This window comes from Cherax quadricarinatus, chromosome 30 (assembly GCF_038502225.1).
Source record: "Cherax quadricarinatus isolate ZL_2023a chromosome 30, ASM3850222v1, whole genome shotgun sequence".
Classification (NCBI taxonomy): Eukaryota; Metazoa; Arthropoda; class Malacostraca; order Decapoda; family Parastacidae; genus Cherax; species Cherax quadricarinatus.
The window spans coordinates 7,237,367-7,257,119 of NC_091321.1; positions in this window are offsets into that span (position 1 = coordinate 7,237,367).

Genomic DNA, 19,753 nt, shown 5'->3' on the forward strand with positions numbered 1-19,753 from the left:
CTGAATAAAGATTCCCATATGCTGCATAAGTGTCTCAATCTTCAAGGATTCGTTTAAGACTCTGTATACCATTTACGTCAGGCCCATACTGAAGTATGCAGCACCAGTTTGGAATCCACACCTAGTCAAGCACGTCAAGAAATTAGAGAAAGTGCAAAGGTTTGCAACAAGACTAGTCCCAGAGCTACGGGGATTGTCCTACGAAGAAAGGTTGAGGGAAATCAGCCTGACGACACTGGAGGACATTTTGCTGCTCAGTTCTGGTCTCTATACCACAGGATCGTCGTAGGCTAATACCCTGTATCAGAAATCTTTCCTTCGAAAAAAGGCTTATGACTTAAAAATTAGGGAAGATATGACTGAAATGTACAGATGAAAAACAGGAATAAATATAAGGGATATAGAAAACGTTCTGGACGTATCTAACGGAGATAGAACTCCGGGAAATGGATTCAAATCGGACAAATTTAGATTTAGAAAGGATATAGGGAAGTACTGGATCGGCATTAGAGTTGAAGATGAGTGGAACGAGCTTACAGGTAGGGTCTTTCCTTTAAATACAGTTGAGGTAGGTACAGGAGTGTACCCACCTAGTTGAGGTTGCAGGGGTCGAGTCCAAGCTCCTGGCCCAGCCTCTTCACTGGTTGCTACTAGGTCACTCTAGCTGAACCTTGAGCTTTATCATACCTCTGCTTAAAGCTATGTCTAGATCCTGCCTCCACTACATCGCTTCCCAAACTATTCCACTTACTGACTACTCTGTGGCTGAAGAAATACTTTCTAACACCCCTGTGATTCATCTGTGTCTTCAACTTCCAACTGTGTCCCCTTGTTGCTGTATCCCATCTCTGGAACATCCTGTCTTTGTCCACCTTGTCAATTCCTCTCAGTATTTTGTATGTCGTTATCATGTCCCCTCTATCTCTCCTGTCCTCCAGTGTCGTCAGGTTAATTTCCCTTAACCTCTCCTCGTAGGACATACCTCTTAGCTCTGGGACTAGTCTTGTTGCAAACCTTTGCATTTTCTCTAGTTTCTTTACGTGCTTGGCTAGGTGTGGGTTCCAAACGGGTGCCGCATACTCCAATATGGGCCTAACGTACACGGTGTACAGGGTCCTGAATGATTCCTTATTAAGATGTCGGAATGCTGTACTGAGGTTTGCTAGGCGCTCATATGCTGCAGCAGTTATTTGGTTGATGTGCGCTTCAGAAGATGTGCCTGGTGTTATACTCACCCCAAGATCTTTTTCCTTGAGTGAGGTTTGTAGTCTCTGGCCCCCTAGACTGTACTCCGTCTGCGGTCTTCTTTGCCCTTCCCCAATCTTATTGACTTTGCACTTGGTGGGGTTGAATTCCAGGAGCCAGTTGCTGGACCAGGTCTGCAGTCTGTCCAGATCCCTTTGTAGTTCTGCCTGGTCTTCGATCGAGTGAATTCTTTTCATCAACTTCACGTCATCTGCAAACAGGGACACCTCAGAGTTTATTCCTTCTGTCATGTCGTTCTCAAATACCAGAAACAGCACTGGTCCTAGGACTGACCCCTGTGGGACCCCGCTGGTCACAGGTGCCCACTCTGACACCTCGCCACTTACCATGACTCGCTGCTGTCTTCCTGACAAGTATTCCCTGATCCTGTGTGTGTGTGTGTGTGTGTGTGTGTGTGTGTGTGTGTGTGTGTGTGTGTGTGTGTGTGTGTGTTACCATTTTGTCCTAGGCACATGTCGATTAGACACTAGGCCTGTAGTATATGCATGTGTGTGTGTGTGTGTGTGTGTGTGTGTGTGTGTGTGTGTGTGTGTGTGACTGTGTGTGTGTGTGGCTGTGTGACTGTGTGTGGTGTGTGACGGTGTGTGTGGTGTTTGAATGTGTGTGTGGTGTTTGAATGTGTGTGTGGTGTGTGAATGTGTGTGTGTGAATGTGTGTGGTGTGTGAATGTGGTGTATGTGTGTGTGTGGTGTGTGAATGTGGTGTGTGAATGTGGTGTGTGTGTGTGTGTGTGTGTGTGTGTGTGTGTGTGTGTGTGTGTGTGTGTGTGTGTGTGTGTGTGTGTGTGTGTGTGTGTGTGTGTGTGTATGTGTGTGGGTGTGTCTTGTGTATGTGTGTGTGGCTTGTGTATATGTGTTTCTTGTGTGTCTGTGTATGTGTGTGTGTATGTATGTGTGTGTGTATGTATGTGTGTGTGTATATGTATGTGTGTATATGTATATGTGTGAATATGTACTCACCTAGTACTCACCTAGTTGAGGTTGCGGGGGTCGAGTCCGAGCTCCTGGCCCCGCCTCTTCACTGATCGCTACTAGGTCACTCTCCCTGAGCCGTGAGCTTTATCATACCTCTGCTTAAAGCTATGTATGGATCCTGCCTCCACTACATCGCTTCCCAAACTATTCCACTTACTGACTACTCTGTGGCTGAAGAAATACTTCCTAACATCCCTGTGATTCATCTGTGTCTTCAACTTCCAACTGTGTCCCCTTGTTACTGTGTCCAGTCTCTGGAACCTTGTCAATTCCTCTCAGTATTTTGTATGTCGTTATCATGTCCCCCCTATCTCTCCTGTCCTCCAGTGTCGTCAGGTTGATTTCCCTTAACCTCTCCTCGTAGGACATACCTCTTAGCTCTGGGACTAGTCTTGTTGCAAACCTTTGCACTTTCTCTAGTTTCTTTACGTGCTTGGCTAGGTGTGGGTTCCAAACTGGTGCCGCATACTCCAATATGGGCCTAACGTACACGGTGTACAGGGTCCTGAATGATTCCTTATTAAGATGTCGGAATGCTGTTCTGAGGTTTGCTAGACGTCCATATGCTGCAGCAGTTATTTGGTTGATGTGCGCTTCAGGAGATGTGCCTGGTGTTATACTCACCCCAAGATCTTTTTCCTTGAGTGAGGTTTGTAGTCTCTGGCCCCCTAGACTGTACTCCGTCTGCGTCTTCTTTGCCCTTCCCCAATCTTCATGAGTTTGCACTTGGTGGGATTGAACTCCAGGAGCCAGTTGCTGGACCAGGTCTGCAGCCTGTCCAGATCCCTTTGTAGTTCTGCCTGGTCTTCGATCGAGTGAATTCTTCTCATCAACTTCACGTCATCTGCAAACAGGGACACCTCAGAGTCTATTCCTTCCGTCATGTCGTTCACAAATACCAGAAACAGCACTGGTCCTAGGACTGACCCCTGTGGGACCCCGCTGGTCACAGGTGCCCACTCTGACACCTCGCCACGTACCATGACTCGCTGCTGTCTTCCTGACAAGTATTCCCTGATCCATAGTAGTGCCTTCCCTGTTATCCCTGCTTGGTCCTCCAGTTTTTGCACCAATCTCTTGTGTGGAACTGTGTCAAACGCCTTCTTGCAGTCCAAGAAAATGCAATCCACCCACCCCTCTCTCTCTTGTCTTACTGCTGTCACCATGTCATAGAACTCCAGTAGGTTTGTGACACAGGATTTCCCGTCCCTGAAACCATGTTGGCTGCTGTTGATGAGATCGTTCCTTTCTAGGTGTTCCACCACTCTTCTCTTGATAATCTTCTCCATGATTTTGCATACTATACATGTCAGTGACACTGGTCTGTAGTTTAATGCTTCATGTCTGTCTCCTTTTTTAAAGATTGGGACTACATTTGCTGTCTCCAATGCCTCAGGCAATCTCCCTGTTTCGATAGATGTATTGAATATTGTTGTTAGGGGTACACATAGCGCCTCTGCTCCCTCTCTCAATACCCATGGGGGGATGTTATCTGGCCCCATTGCCTTTGAGGTATCTAGCTCACTCAGAAGCCTCTTCACTTCTTCCTCGGTTGTGTGCACTGTGTCCAGCACATGGTGGTGTGCCCCACCTCTCCGTCTTTCTGGAGCCCCTTCTGTCTCCTCTGTGAACACTTCTTTGAATCTCTTGTTGAGTTCCTCACATACTTCACGGTCATTTCTTGTTGTCTCTCCTCCTTCCTTCCTTAGCCTGATTACCTGGTCCTTGACTGTTGTTTTCCTCCTGATGTGGCTGTACAACAGTTTCGGGTCAGATTTGGCTTTTGCTGCTATGTCGTTTTCATATTGTCTTTGGGCCACCCTTCTTATCTGTGCATATTCGTTTCTGGCTCTACGACTGCTCTCCTTATTCTCCTGGGTCCTTTGCCTTCTATATTTCTTCCATTCCCTAGCACACTTGGTTTATGCCTCCCTGCACCTTTGGGTAAACCATGGGCTCATCCTGGCTTTTTCATTATTCCTGTTACCCTTGGGTACAAACCTCTCCTCAGCCTCCTTGCATTTTGTTGCTACATATTCCATCATCTCATTAACTGGCTTCCCTGCCAGTTCTCTGTCCCACTGAACCCCGTTCAGGAAGTTCCTCATTCCTGTGTAGTCCCCTTTCTTGTAGTTTGGCTTCATTCGTCCTGGCCTTCCTGCTTCTCCCTCCACTTGTAGCTCTACTGTGTATGTGTGTGTGTGTGTGTGTGTGTGTGTGTGTGTGTGTGTGTGTGTGTGTGTGTGTGTGTGTGTGTGTGTGTGTGTGTGTGTGTGTGTGTGTGTGTGCGTGTGTGTGTGTGTGTGTGCGTGTGTGTGTGCGTGTGTGTGTGTGTGTTTTTTTTTCGTGAGTCATGTGTATGTGTGTGTGTGTGTGTGTGTGTGTGTGTGTGTGTGTGTGTGTGTACTCACCTAATTGTACTCACCTAATTGTGGGTGCAGGGGTCGAGACTCAGCTCCTGGCCCCGCCTCTTCACTGATCGCTACTGGGTCCTCTCTCTCTCTGCTTTCTGAGCTTTGTCATGCCTCCACTACTTCACTTGCTAGGCTATTCCACTTGCTGACAACTCTATGACTGAAGAAATACTTCCTAACGTCCCTGTGACTCGTCTGAGTCTTCAGCTTTCAGTTGTGACCCCTTGTCCCTGTGTCCCCTCTCTGGAACATCCTATCTCTGTCCACCTTGTCTATTCCCCGCAGTATCTTGTGTGTGTGTATGTGTGTGTGTGTGTGTTTTTTTTGTGAGTCATGTGTATGTGTGTGTGTGTGTGTGTGTGTGTGTGTGTGCATGTGTGTGTGTGTGCATGTGCGTGTGTGTGTGTGTGTGTGTGTGTGTGTGTGTGTGTGTGTGTGTGTGTGAGTCGTGTGCGTGCGTGCGTGTGTGTGTGTGTGTGTGTGTGTGTGTGTGTGTGTGTGTGTGTGTGTGTTTTTCGTGAGTCGTGTGTGTGTGTGTGTGTGTGTGTGTGTGTGTGTGTGTGTGTGTGTGTGTGTGTGTGTGTGTGTGTGTTTGTGTGTGTGTGTGTATGTGTGTGTGTGTGTGTGTGTGTGTGTGTGTGTGTGTGTGTGTGTATGTATGTGTGTGTGTGTGTGTGGGTGTGTGTGTGTGTGTGTGGGTGTGGGTGGGTGTGAAATGGACTTGCCTAGTATGGGCCAGTATACCTGCGGCAGTGCTCCGTCATTCTTATGTTCTTAATAACCACGCAATTCTATCATAACTAAGGAGAAATCACCATAAATACTTAAAATATCTCCCTGACTGAAATGAGATGATAAAAGAATGAATAACAGTGAATAACATTGAATAATGATGAATATCAGTGAATAACAATGAATAACAATCAGTAACAATAACTAAATAGTGATGAATAATGATAAATTACTGTGAATATCGACGAATAACGATGAATAACAACGAGTAACAATGAATTACAATGAGACTTGCATGCCAGGGAACAGCGACACTCAAAAAAAGAGAATGAATATTTTGTCCAGAATATGTGAATGAATTTTGGGTTTTTACCGCCGCTGCATAAATTAACTGCTCTCTGTATTATATTAATTTTTAATGAGCAACGAACTACAATGAAAGTGTATTTTTTTTTTTTTGAGGGCATAGAGTGTACTAACCTAGTTTATACTCGCCTTGTAGTGCTCTGCTGTGCTCGCCTGGTTGTGGTAGCCGAGGTCAAGACTGACAACTGTTCACCTGTTGATACAGGCAAGCTTCTCTTTACGGTGTTTCGCTTTACGGCGTCTCGCTAACACAGTGGTTTTTTAGGTATACAGATTTTTCACTTACTCAAATCTCCTAGAAAAAATATATTCGTCATTCACTATAATCTAAGAATGAAAATATTTTAAGATAAGTAATGTGTGCACTGTATGTGCATTTTTTTTAAGGCATTTTTTTAAGGAAAGCGTATTATCAGGTTTTTATGTGCATTTGAAAGTGAAAAAAGCTATGATTCACTTTACGGCAGTAGCCTGGAACCTAACCTGTTGTTGATAAATTAGACACATGTGCGACACATGGGTATCCTTATTGAGGAAACGTTTCGCCTACACACGATGTGATCAGTCTGTCAGTCTTGAAAAGATTGATGGACCGATCACATCGACTCTAGGCTGAGGGACTGATTACCTCAAACTCCTTCTGATCTTCAGCATTCTTCTTTGTATAGGACTGATGAAGCCACTGTGTGGCGAAACGTTACCGCAACGAAGATACCCAAGTGTTGCACATGTGTCTAATTTATCAACTTGTCGGTTCTCTGAACTATTTATCTACTAACCTGCTTTATAAGCGAGGCCCCTAGGTGACTCTCAGAGTCACTAGGTGAATCTGAGAGTCACCTAGCGGCTCTCAGAGCTGTTCAAGAACTTTAATAATCCTTTAGGACTCTACATTATAAATGTAGGAAGAAATCTAAAAAAAAATGCCTGATTACAAATATGTAAAAATGCCACAGAGAAAATAGGAACTGAATCCTGAAAGTTTTCATGTACTTACACATATAATAATAATAATATTAGTCATTATTTCTGCAAGTACATGCAGAACAACCACTGTGAAAAAAATAGTGAAATTCCAAGCGCTTTCGTGACTTCTCACATTATCAAGGTAGTTCCTTGATAATATAAGTCACGAAAGCGCTTGGAATTTCACTATTCTTTCACAGTCGTTGTTTTGCATATTGTGATATCACCTGTTTACTGTGATGTTATTGCTTCTACAAGTATATGTACAACGTATACAGACCTAGCTGACATCAGTGACATACTATACAGAAAGTCCCTGGTTACGCAGAGCATTTCGGGCCAATTAGGCTAATTTTATCCTCAAGATGCGACCCACACCAGTCAGCTAACACCCAGGTACCTATTTTACTGCTAGGTTGATCAGGGACAGCAGGTGTCTTAAGGAAACGCTCCTTAATGTTTTCACCAGCACCGGGGATCGAACCCGGACATCAGTGTGTGAGCTGAGTGTGCTATCAACGGAGTAACGGCATACCCTCAGATATGTGTGTAAACACATGAAAGTGCTCAGGTTTCATTTACTATTTTCACAGTGGTGTTTTTACATGTCGTCATATTTATGGAGAAGCGCCAAACCCGCGGGGCTTATGCAACAAGACTAGTCCCGTAGCTGAGGGGACTGAACTATGAGGAGAGATTAAAGGAACCACTTGAACCTAACGACGATAAAAAAAGAGAGTACCAGAGGAGATATGATAACAACGTACAAAATGGGGGAAGTAAAAGGGAGGTAAAAAACACGGATGAACCACGAAGGATGTCAGGGAACGCTTCATCCATCTCAGGATGGTAAATAATTGGAATGAGCTAGATAAGGAAATAGTGGAGGTAAACTTCGTACGCAGTTTCAAGAATAGGTATGATAGCACCCGAGAGTCGAGAGGTCAATGAGGCCAGGGATTCCTCCCTATCACTGGCGCGTTATCAAACTTGTGCATGAAGTTCCATCATCTGCTTGAAAGTTCCATTATCCCTGGTAACGTAGCATGATTGTGGTGCGTGGATGGTATAGTAGTCGTATGTCGTAGACGATATAATATTCAGAACCTGGTCACCAGTATCTCCAGCACAGAACTTGGTCACCAGTATCTCCAGCACAGAACTTGGTCACCAGTATCTCCAGCACAGAGCCTGGTCACCAGTATCTCCAGCACAGAACCTGGTCAACAGCATCTCCAGCACAGAACCTGGTCAACAGCATCTCCAGCACAGAACCTGGTCAACAGCATCTCCAGCACAGAACCTGGTCAACAGCATCTCCAGCACAGAACCTGGTCAACAGCATCTCCAGCACAGAACCTGATCAACAGCATCTCCAGCACAAAGCCTGGTCAACAGCATCTCCAGCACAGAACCTGATCACCAGCATCTCCAGCACAGAACCTGATCACCAGCATCTCCAACACAAAACCTGGTCACCAGGATCTCCAACACAAAACCTGGTCACCAGCATCTCCAGCACAGAACCTGGTCACCAGCATCTCCAGCACAGAACCTGATCACCAGCATCTCCAGCACAGAACCTGATCACCAGCATCTCCAACACAAAACCTGGTCACCAGGATCTCCAGCACTGCACAGTTCCTCGTGACGTTCTGTTTTGTAAAAAAAAACTATTATATCAAATGTGTCGTAAAGTTATGTTATGTCTAACCTTGTTGAACTTGTTAGTGACTCTACGGATGTTTGTGTACATTATCTTGAAGGCAGTATTTTTCCCCTCTGCTCTACGCATCATCTCAGCTGAGTGATTGTTTTTCCCTTAGAGTGTAATGGAATTCTGTAAACAGCCACCTCCACGTGGGGAGGTGTGGCTACTGTGTGTGGCTACTGTGTGTGGCTACTGTGTGTGGCTACTGTGTGTGGCTACTGTGTGTGGCTACTGTGTGTGGCTACTGTGTGTGGCTACTGTGTGTGGCTACTGTGTGTGGCTACTGTGTGTGGCTACTGTGTGTGGCTACTGTGTGTGGCTACTGTGTGTGGCTACTGTGTGTGGCTACTGTGTGTGGCTACTGTGTGTGGCTGGACGAACATGATCAGTCATACAAAATAGCTGAGTTGCTCACAGTGTATATATTATTCATGTCTTGAGATTATTGGGGACAAATCCCAATCCTAATTCATAGGTGTTGTATGAACCCTACGGTTTTACTTATTCCCCAAATAAAATAAAATAAATGCATAACTAACGTGGAAAACCAACGGTACACTGGCTTTCAAGGTATTTCGTGAACCTATTAATAAGGATGTTCTATATTACTGCTGCCATGAAGATTCCAAGAATCGTGAGAAGAATCATAACTGAGGTCTTCTTGAGAGCCAATAGGCTCTCAAGTACGAATTTCTTTGAACGGAAGCGATTAAACATCCGAAATATAGTCGTTCCTCTCAAGTTCCCTTCCCATTTTACTGATTATTGGGTGTAGCCACCAGTTCTTCAAAACTATTAACATCTACTTAAAAATAAAGTTACCCCACATCCTTAGATTCCCTACGATGACTGTGATACAGAGTACGTGGGAGAGACGGCGAGAAGCTTGGAGCATCACCTAACACTGTTATCCAGAAATCCGGTAGTTTTAGCATGCTCGATGTACTGACCATTCTTTGCCTGGTCAGCCGGGCTGCGGTTCGTACGTTGGACTGCATGAAACTAGCAACAACAGCTGGAAAATCGGACCCTGATCCACCGGGAGGCCTGGTCATGGACCGGGCCGCGGGGACGTTGACCCCGAGAACATCCTGAAGGTAGGGAGATAACCGACAAAACTCCCGGTAAGCGAAATATTCCCCCTCTCCCCCCCCCCAAAAAAAAAGCTTAGTAGTTGGGTGTACGTAACTTATGGAGGCCTATTACAGGGATCTTTTTTCTTATATTCAGCTGAGATCAATTCTTTAAAATAAAATAAATTGCTAATAACAAATAAATTAAAGCAATAAGAAGAAAAATATATGGAAGAACGAAGGTTGTTTTGGGTGGTCAAGGTTTAGAGGTCTACGGTGCCAGGCACTTCTGGCCTGGCACCCAGGGGACTACAACACAGTGGAGTGACCCGACCCCAGGGGACTACAACACAGTGGAGTGACCCGACCCCAGGGGACCACAGCACAGTAGAGTGACCCGACCCCAGGGGACCACAACACAGTGGAGTGACCCGACCCCAGGGGACCACAGCACAGTAGAGTGACCCGACCCCAGGGGACCACAACACAGTAGAGTGACCCAACCCCAGGGGACTACAACAGATTAGAGTGACCCGACCCCAGGGGACCACAACACAGTAGAGTGACCCGACCCCAGGGGACTACAACACAGTAGAGTGACCCGATCCTAGGGGACTACAACACATTAGAGTGACCCGACCCCAGGGGACTACAACACATTAGAGTGACCCGACCCCAGGCGACCACAACACATTAGAGTGACTCGACCCCAGGGGACCACAACACAGTAGAGTGACGCGACCCCAGGGGACTACAACACAGTAGAGTGACCCGACCCCAGGGGACCACAACACAGTAGAGTGACCCGACCCTAGGGGACCACAACACAGTAGTGACCCGACCCTAGAGGACCACAACACAGTAGATTGACGCGACCCCAGGGGACTACAACACAGTAGAGTGACCCGACCCCAGGGGACCACAACACAGTAAAGTGACCGATCCCAGGGGACCACAACACATTAGAGTGACCCGACCCCAGGGGACTACAACACAGTAGTGACCCGACCCTAGAGGACCACAACACAGTAGAGTGACGCGACCCCAGGGGACTACAACACAGTAGAGTGACCCGACCCCAGGGGACCACAACACAGTAGAGTGACCCGACCCCAGGGGACCACAACACAGTAGAGTGACCCGACCCCAGGGGACCACAACACAGTAGAGTGACCCGACCCCAGGGGACCACAACACAGTAGTGACCCGACCCTAGAGGACCACAACACAGTAGAGTGACGCGACCCCAGGGGACTACAACACAGTAAAGTGACGCGACCCCAGGGGACTACAACACAGTAGAGTGACCCGACCCTAGAGGACCACAACACAGTAGAGTGACCCGATCCCAGGGGACCACAACACAGTAGAGTGACGTGACCCCAGGGGACCACAACACAGTAGAGTGACCCGATCCCAGGGGACCACAACACAGTAGAGTGACGCGACCCCAGGGGACCACAACACAGTAGAGTGACCCGACCCCAGGGGGCCACAACACAGTAGGGTAGCCCGGCTATGAGACCTCTCAGTGCCAGCCTTAATTACTCCACCGTCCCCTCACTCTTCCCCTCACCCCTGACTCACACTTCACACCCACCTTCTGACTCACACCTCACGTAGTGTAAATTTGTACAATGATGCTGAAGGCACACAGATGTTGTAGAATAAACTTAAGAACATAACATAAATGAAAAGTACGAGAATTTACCCACTGGGCCATTCTAGGCAGGTCTTACTCGCATCAAAAAATTCTTACTCTTGCATCTATCAAACCCATATTTTGGGATGGTTATGAGATTATATCGTAGGGGTTCTTAAATGGAGATATCGTAGGTTGAAGGTAGACACACTTGTCGGATGGTAACATATATTGTCAGGCTGAGATGAAGAGGAATGGAGCCCAGCCTTGCCGTGTTTTAGTCTGGATGGTCTGCCGCCGAGTGAGAGCGTGGCAGAGGTATGAGCCTACACATGCGCATCCCGTGACGTCACACAAAGTCACAGGCCTACAAGGGATCTCCTATCTAAAGCACATGGATGATACTAATATGCTATGCTATATAACACAGGGATCAGCAACTATGCTGACAATTATCCCTCGGTGCTGTACTGATAAACATTTACATGGAACTCTTCCACCTTCAGTAACGTGACGTGGTTGTGGTACGTGGGCGATATAATTGATCATCTATTCTGAGTCACTGAGGTCAGCACCACTCAGCCGTAGATCAACTTCACCCTACAATTAAAACAAAAAAGAGGCATGAAAATACCCACTTCTTGCTGTTCTGTTGGGCAAAGTTAATGATGTGAGAACACGGCACAACACATACAGTCAGTGGGAGGAGAAAAAAATAAAATCTCTGAACATACTACACCGTCAGTAAAGAATAAAAACATACGCAGAATGTGAGCTTTTCAAATGTATTTAATCTTCTATAGCAAAAATAATAAAAAGCGTGTTATGAACTTGGAACTGAAATCCATTTTTATTCGTAATGGCGCCCGGGTTCATCTGGACACTGTTGACATGAGAAAGTCGGGGCGGGTGGTTGACAGGCTGTCAAGATCGTGAAAGGTTCAAGAACAATCTTTGCTTCCTGTGTTATTCTTAGGCCTGGTCACAGACCGGACCGCGGGGGCGTTGACCCCCGAAACCTTCTCCAGGTATGTATGTTCCCTCATTGATATTTGTAGACGATTGTTTTAGGGAACAAGATGGAATATCTTCAGAATTATGTGTGTGTGTGTGTGTGTGTGTGTGTGTGTGTGTGTGTGTGTGTGTGTGTGTGTGTGTGTGTGTGTGTGTGTGTGTGTAGCGAAATCGGAAACAAAGATAAACAGCTGTCTAAACATATTTACATGTTTAAGAAACCTCAACACTGGCCAGTTCTCAAAATTCATCCCAGATATACAGAGCCTGATTCATCACTGTTTACCACGCTGTTTCTAGCACACTATGTTTAGCTTTCTATGTTTAACTCACTGACACATGTGCAACACAAGGAATCTTTACTGACGTCAATAAAGAGTCCCAGTATTGTACCTGTGTCTAACATATCAACCTGTCGGTATTGTACACCATTTATTAGATGATAGTCACTCAGTATCCACGAGTAGCACAATGTTTGCCTCTTTGTTGAGCTCAGCATGTTAACCTTGATCAGCATGTTAACCTTGATCAGCATATTAACCTTGATCAGCATATTAACCTTGCTCAGCATATTAACCTTGCTCAGCATGTTAACCTTACTATGTTGAACACACTTGGTTACTACCTTACCTGGAGGTTACCTGGAGGTTATTCCGGGGATCAACGCCCCCGCGGCCCGGTCCATGACCAGGCCTCCCGATGGATCAGGGCCTGATCAACTAGGCTGTTACTGCTGGCCGCACGCAGTCCGACGTACGAGCCACAGCCCGGCTGATCCGGCACTGACTTTAGGTATCTGTCCAGCTCTCTCTTGAAGGCAGCCAGGGGTTTATTGGCAATTCCCCTAATGCTTGATGGGAGGCTGTTGAACAGTTTTGGGCCCCGGACACTTATGGTGTTTTCCCTTAGTGTACCAATGGCGCCCCTACTTTTTATTGGGGGCATTTTGCATTGCCTGCCCAGTCTTTTACTTTCGTAGGGAGTGATTTCTGTGTGCAGATTTGGGACCATTCCTTCCAAGATTTTCCAAGTGTAGATTATGATATATCTCTCCCTCCTGCGTTCCAACGAGTACAAGTCAAGTGCTTCCAAGCGTTCCCAGTAGTTAAGGTGCTTGACAGAACTTATACGTGCAGTAAAGGATCTCTGTACACTCTCTAGATCTGCGATTTCACCTGCTTTGAATGGAGATGTTAATGTACAGCAGTATTCCAGCCTAGAGAGAACAAGTGATTTGAAAAGGATCATCATGGGCTTGGCATCTCTCGTTTTGAAAGTTCTCATTATCCATCCTATCATTTTCTTTGCACGTGCGATCGTGGCACTGTTGTGATCCTTGAAAGTGAGATCCTCAGACATTACTACTCCCAGGTCCCTTACATTATTTTTCCGCTCTATTGTATGGCCGGAGTCAGTAGTGTACTCTGTTCTAGTTATTATCTCCTCCAGTTTTCCATAACGGAGTAGTTGGAATTTGTCCTCATTGAACATCATATTGTTTACCGTTGCCCATTGGAAAACTTTGTTTAGTAAATAATGTTTTTCAGGCTATGAAGAATGATACATTTGTGCAACATTTGGGAATCTTTATTGAGGAGACGTTTCGCCAGCCATTGGCTTCCTCAGTCCAATACAGAAGAACGGTGGAAAATGAGGAAGGAATGAGGTAATCAGTCCCACAGCCTGGAGTCGATGTGTTGAGTCCATTAATCGTGATTTGGTTTGTCTCATTCTTCAACTTGTTGGTTTTCGAAACCGTCACATTAGCATATTATGTTGGAAATATTATAGTACCTTGTTGGCGCGTGGCTGAGGTGGTCTTGGGAGATCTAATCCAAGCAGATGGAAGCGACGCCCCTAAATGCCTCAGTTTATGGCCCCAGTTGCCTCGCCTTCCTAATGGTTAGTGGTAAATATGATTTATTCAGAGGGTCATAAAACTGGCGCATATTTCACGCTGGGTATATGTAGCCCCACGCAGCCAATCCCTCGGTAAAAATCCTTTCGGTTCGCTTGACTGTCTTCGGTGGCTCGGGGAGCAGTGGTAGAGCATTCGGCTCACAAACGAAAGACTCCGGGTCGAACACGGAGAGGGAAGTTAGAGATGTGGTCAAGTCTCCTAACACCTGGTATTATTTAATGTCTGCTGCTCGCATTCTGTGGGAGGACCTATAAGATCCCCAGTAGGAATAAGCCATAGTGCTTGTCTTGGGGTTTCCTGGGTTGTTAACTCTCCGGGGCTACTAATCGAAATAAAATCATCTCTTTCAGTCTCCCCCGTCCTAAATATTTCCCGATGTCGGAAATGCGGATTTTACCCTCATTACCACACAATGAAGAGGTCCGTAGCCCCTTTTGTCATGGCTGCTGGCTGCGTGTCGACGCTCCGGCCACAGGACTCAATACCACAGCTCACAATACATTCCAAGTTAGCAAGGAATCGAAGGAGACCAGTTCGTTGGGTATGTCGGCTGCCTACTTCGTAGTTTCACTACCACATGCGACATTCGGTTTGGGTAACTGACGGTTTACACTAAGGAGATGATTAGACACGTACACGATGTAGACCTTTTACTGACATGTCTTTCCTAATTTTCATAAGAACGTAAGAAAGAAGGAGAACTGCAGCAGGCCTAGGGAGCACTGCAGCAGGCCTAGGGAGCACTGCAGCAGGCCTAGGGAGCACTGCAGCAGGCCTAGGGAGCACTGCAGCAGGCCTAGGGAGCACTGCAGCAGGCCTAGGGAGCACTGCAGCAGGCCTAGGGAGCACTGCAGCAGGCCTAGGGAGCACTGCAGCAGGCCTAGGGAGCACTGCAGCAGGATTAGGGAGCAATGCAGCAGGCTTACTGGCCATTTCAGAGAGGTATTTTCTCCTACTATTCCTTATATTCTCCCAACATCTTGTTTCTTCCCCTCACCCTCCTTTCCCTGATACTTAGTGAATTGATATACAATCTCTTAGCTTCCCCTTCCCATTACCAGCATCTCCCTCGCCTCCAGCACTCCTCTTTTCCCTCACTCCTCCGTCCTAACCTCCTTTCCTCATTCTTCCATCCTTCTCTTCTCTTCTCTCGGCTTTATTTTCAATCAAAACCATCGCTCAAAATACCAGCAATTTTATGCTTTCAGAAATTCTTGCTCCACAAATCCGTTCACAACCTGACCTCACCCACTTTAAATATTCTTTGATTTCTAGCCTCTACATTGCATAGATAAGACGCTGGTGGGTGAAACGTCTCCTAAACCGTATATGATAAGTTGGTAATAATTATTTGTTACCTCAGTAGGACTACTGCGGTTCTCCAATCTTATGTTCTTAGGTAAGGATGTTCTTACTGGTTCTTAAGACTATGAAAGGGCATTAATAAAGAAAGTCTCTTGGTGCCCAGTTGTAAAGCGAGAAAAATATGCAGCCGCAGGGATACAAGACAACAGATCCTTAGTTATCTTCAAGAGGGAACTCGACAGATTTCCTCAAAACGGTTCCTGATCAGACGGGTTGTGGCGCATACGTTGGAGTGAGGGCGGTGAGCACTAACAGCTTGATCGAATAAACCAACAACCAGGAGGCCTGGTCTGGGGACGGGCCGCGGGGGTGATGACCTCCAGGTAAACAGAATGAAAGGAAAAATTGTTGTGGTAAGTACAATAACCTTCAGAAATTTTAATACTATTATGAAAAAATTGTTCAAGACTGGACACTGCGAGCACAGGACTGCTCGTGCAGCTGCAATTAGGTGATTGCAAACAGTTGGTTACACCCTATGCCCTCAGTAACACTCTCACCAGCACCCTACGCGTCATCCATTACCCCCACAACCATCGCTCGTGTCTACGCATACATGTACTGGGCAGACGCTGGAGGGGTCGCTGAACCCGACCCTACTTCAGTCTGGAATGAATTCACTCCATTAAAAACGTTTTACCTAGCACCTTCATAAGAGTACCGCCACTCAAAGCCAGTTGCCACTCCCTCCTTGTACATGAATGGTATAAAATACCGACAAGATGGAAAGTTAGACACATGTGCAGCATCTGGGTATCTTTACTGTAGACGTTTCGCCATCCAGTGGCTTTATCAATACAGATTCTAGGACATAATTTGAAGACAGAACTATATACAAAAGATAAGGTATGTGATCAGTCCCTCAGCCTTGGAACTGGTGTGTAGAGCACCGTAGTCGTGCTCTTCACCGTACTGGCTGTGTCTAAGTCGAGACGGTATGGAGGATTCCTACGTAAGTTTATTTGGGTACAGGTACACATAAATACAGGTACACATAAATACAGGTACACATAAATACAGTTACACAAATTATCATACACAGTAATTTTCACATAGTAACATATAATGCCCAAAAAGTCGAAGTAACTTATTTCCATTGGGGTCCTCGTTCTTTAACTAGTTGCTTGTTTATTAGTTATGAAACCATGACATAATGTACCTAACAGAAACTTGCAGTTCATACAGTATCAGGTAAAATATGAGGTTATATAACAGTTGAGGTGTGGTAGGTGTGTGAGGTGTAGAGAGTTAGCATGGTGCGAGGCCAGAGTTATGGGGTTAGGTTACCTCTACTAGTTGGTGAGGTTTCAGGTGTTGGTTGTTACTGTTTCGGGGGAAAATTTTATTTTATTAAAACCTCGGACGGTGAAAGACCCCGAGTTTTGTGGAAGTGTTGGCAGGGGTGAGTCAGGCTGTTTTCCAAACACTGCTTGTTACGTCAGTTGCTGCATCGTTACCTTAATATGTTAGTTTAATATACTTATGCACCCCATACCTATCCTGTGTGCGGTAGTCAAAAGATTACAGAGATACATAATGGGTCCAGGGACTGAGCCCCATAGTTCTCATAGCTGAACAAGTTACGAAGGTAATGAATCATCGTCGTACTGATTCACTTGTCAGGTCGATCTGATTCTTTGTTGCTATGTCCTGTGTACGCGTTGCTAGTGTCGTCACTCTGGCAATCACATCCCTGGGAGTTTTTCTCGCTCACGTAGAAGTCAACACAACCACTACAAGCTAACCTAACCTAACCTAGCTATGATATAGACCCGAACACTGGTGCCAGCTGCTGTAGTCGCCTCTTGACCAATACCCTGGTGGTGGAGTTAAAATGTTTTAACATCTCAACACGATGCTATATGAATGCAACACATGTACAATTCTGGGGGTATCTTTATTTCTGAGACGTTTCTTCAGTCGAATGCGGGAAAATATGATAATGGTGATAGTACAAGTGGAAGGTGGTCAGTCCCTGAAGCCTGACGTGTCGGCGTTTACTACCGCCAATAATATGATACGATGGCAAAGGAGAAACGAATGAAAAAATAATGTGAGGAATAACTCAGTGTGTGAAGAATACCTCGATGCATACCTCCCCCTGTGAGGGATACCATGAGGCATTCTTCACAATTATTTCGTCAATAAATCTACTGATAAAGCTACATTTATCTCTTTTGCCAAATCCATAATGGCGCTAGAGCCTAAGACAGCGACTCTAGTATTGAAACCATACCCCCGGCCGGGATTGAACCCGCGGTCATAGAGTCTCAAAACTCCAGCCCGTCGCGTTAGCCACTAGACCAGCTAGCCACAATAAGATTCATCCAACTAGGTATATTTCTACACCATAGGAAGGTTAGCACAGGCACCTCTGTTTGCAATCGTGTCATTACGATTTCTTGACTCTAGTATTGATTTTTACCTAAGGTGTTGACTAGGTTAATTCTTGCCTGGTTAACCGGAATACCCGGGTAGCTTCACTGAGAGATGTTTCGCCCGCACAGCAGGCGTTATCAGTCTAATACAGAAGCATAACTGCAGAGATTTTTTTTTATACTGGAGCCGGTGGGAGAAATGAAGACATGCAGCAGGTGGAGACATTAATACATGTGGGCGGGGGCCCCCACTAGAGGAAGTAGATCAGGCCCACGAGGTAGACGATGGGAGAGAGGTACAGCAGGTGGAGACACTGTCACATGTGGGCGGGACAGAATGTTTCAGAAATTGGGCGCAGCAACAAGGGGTCACAGTTGGAAGCTGAAAAGGCTGATGAGTCAGAGGGATGTTAGGAAGTATTTCTTCAGTCACAGAGTTGTCAGGAAGAGGAAGAATCTGGTAATATAGTAGAGGCAGAATCCATACATAGCTGTAAAAAGAGATACGATAATGCTCATGGAGCAGGGAGAGAGTGGACCTAGTAGCGTCCAGCAAAGAGGTGGGACCAGGAGCTGTGAATCGACCCCTGCAACCACAAATACACACACACACACACACACACACACACACACACACACACACACACACACACACACACACACACACACACACACACACACACACACACACACACACACACACACACACACACACACACACACACACACACACACACACACACACACACACACATACAAATACACACACACACAAACAAACATACACAAAAATACACACACACACACAAACATGCAAACATACAAACACCCATACACGAGCACACAAATACAAACTAATACGTGGATGAGTCAAAGGGTTGTCAGGAAGTATTTTTTCAGCCTCAGGGTGGTCAGGAAGTAGTATGAACTAAGACGAAGCGGTGAAGATAGGCTCCATACACAGCTTGAAGAGTGAGTACGACAGTAGCCACGCGGCTAGGAGGAAGTGAATCTGGCAGGCGTCAAGAGGCAGGGAAAGGGGGCTGGGACAGGAGCTAGGAATAAACCCCTGTAACTACATATAGGTAAGTACACACACACACACACACACACACACACACACACACACACACACACACACACACACACACACACACACACACACACACACACACACACATACACACACACACACACACACATACACACATACACACATACACACACACACACACACACATACACACATACACACACACACACACACACACACACACACACACACACACACACACACACACATACACACATACAAACACAAACACACACACACACACACACACACACACACACACACACACACACACACACACACACACACACACACACACACACATACACGCATGGACACAGCAACTGGCTCCTGGAGTTCAATCCCACCAAGTGCAAACTCATGAAGATTGGGGAAGGGCAAAGAAGACCGCAGACGGAGTACAGTCTAGGGGGCCAGAGACTACAAACCTCACTCAAGGAAAAAGATCTTGGGGTGAGTATAACACCAGGTACATCTCCTGAAGCGCACATCAACCAAATACCTGCTGCAGCATATGGGCGCCTAGCAAACCTCAGAACAGCATTCAGACATCTTAATAAGGAATCGTTCAGGACCCTGTACACCGTGTACGTTAGGCCCATATTGGAGTATGCGGCACCAGTTTGGAACCCACACCTAGCCAAGCATGTAAAGAAACTAGAGAAAGTGCAAAGGCTTGCAACAAGACTAGTCCCAGAGCTAAGAGGTATGTCCTACGAGGAGAGGTTAAGGGAAATCAACCTGACGACACTGGAGGATAGGAGAGATAGAGGGGACATGATAACGACTTACAAAATACTGAGATGAATTGACAAGGTGGACAAAGACAGGATGTTCC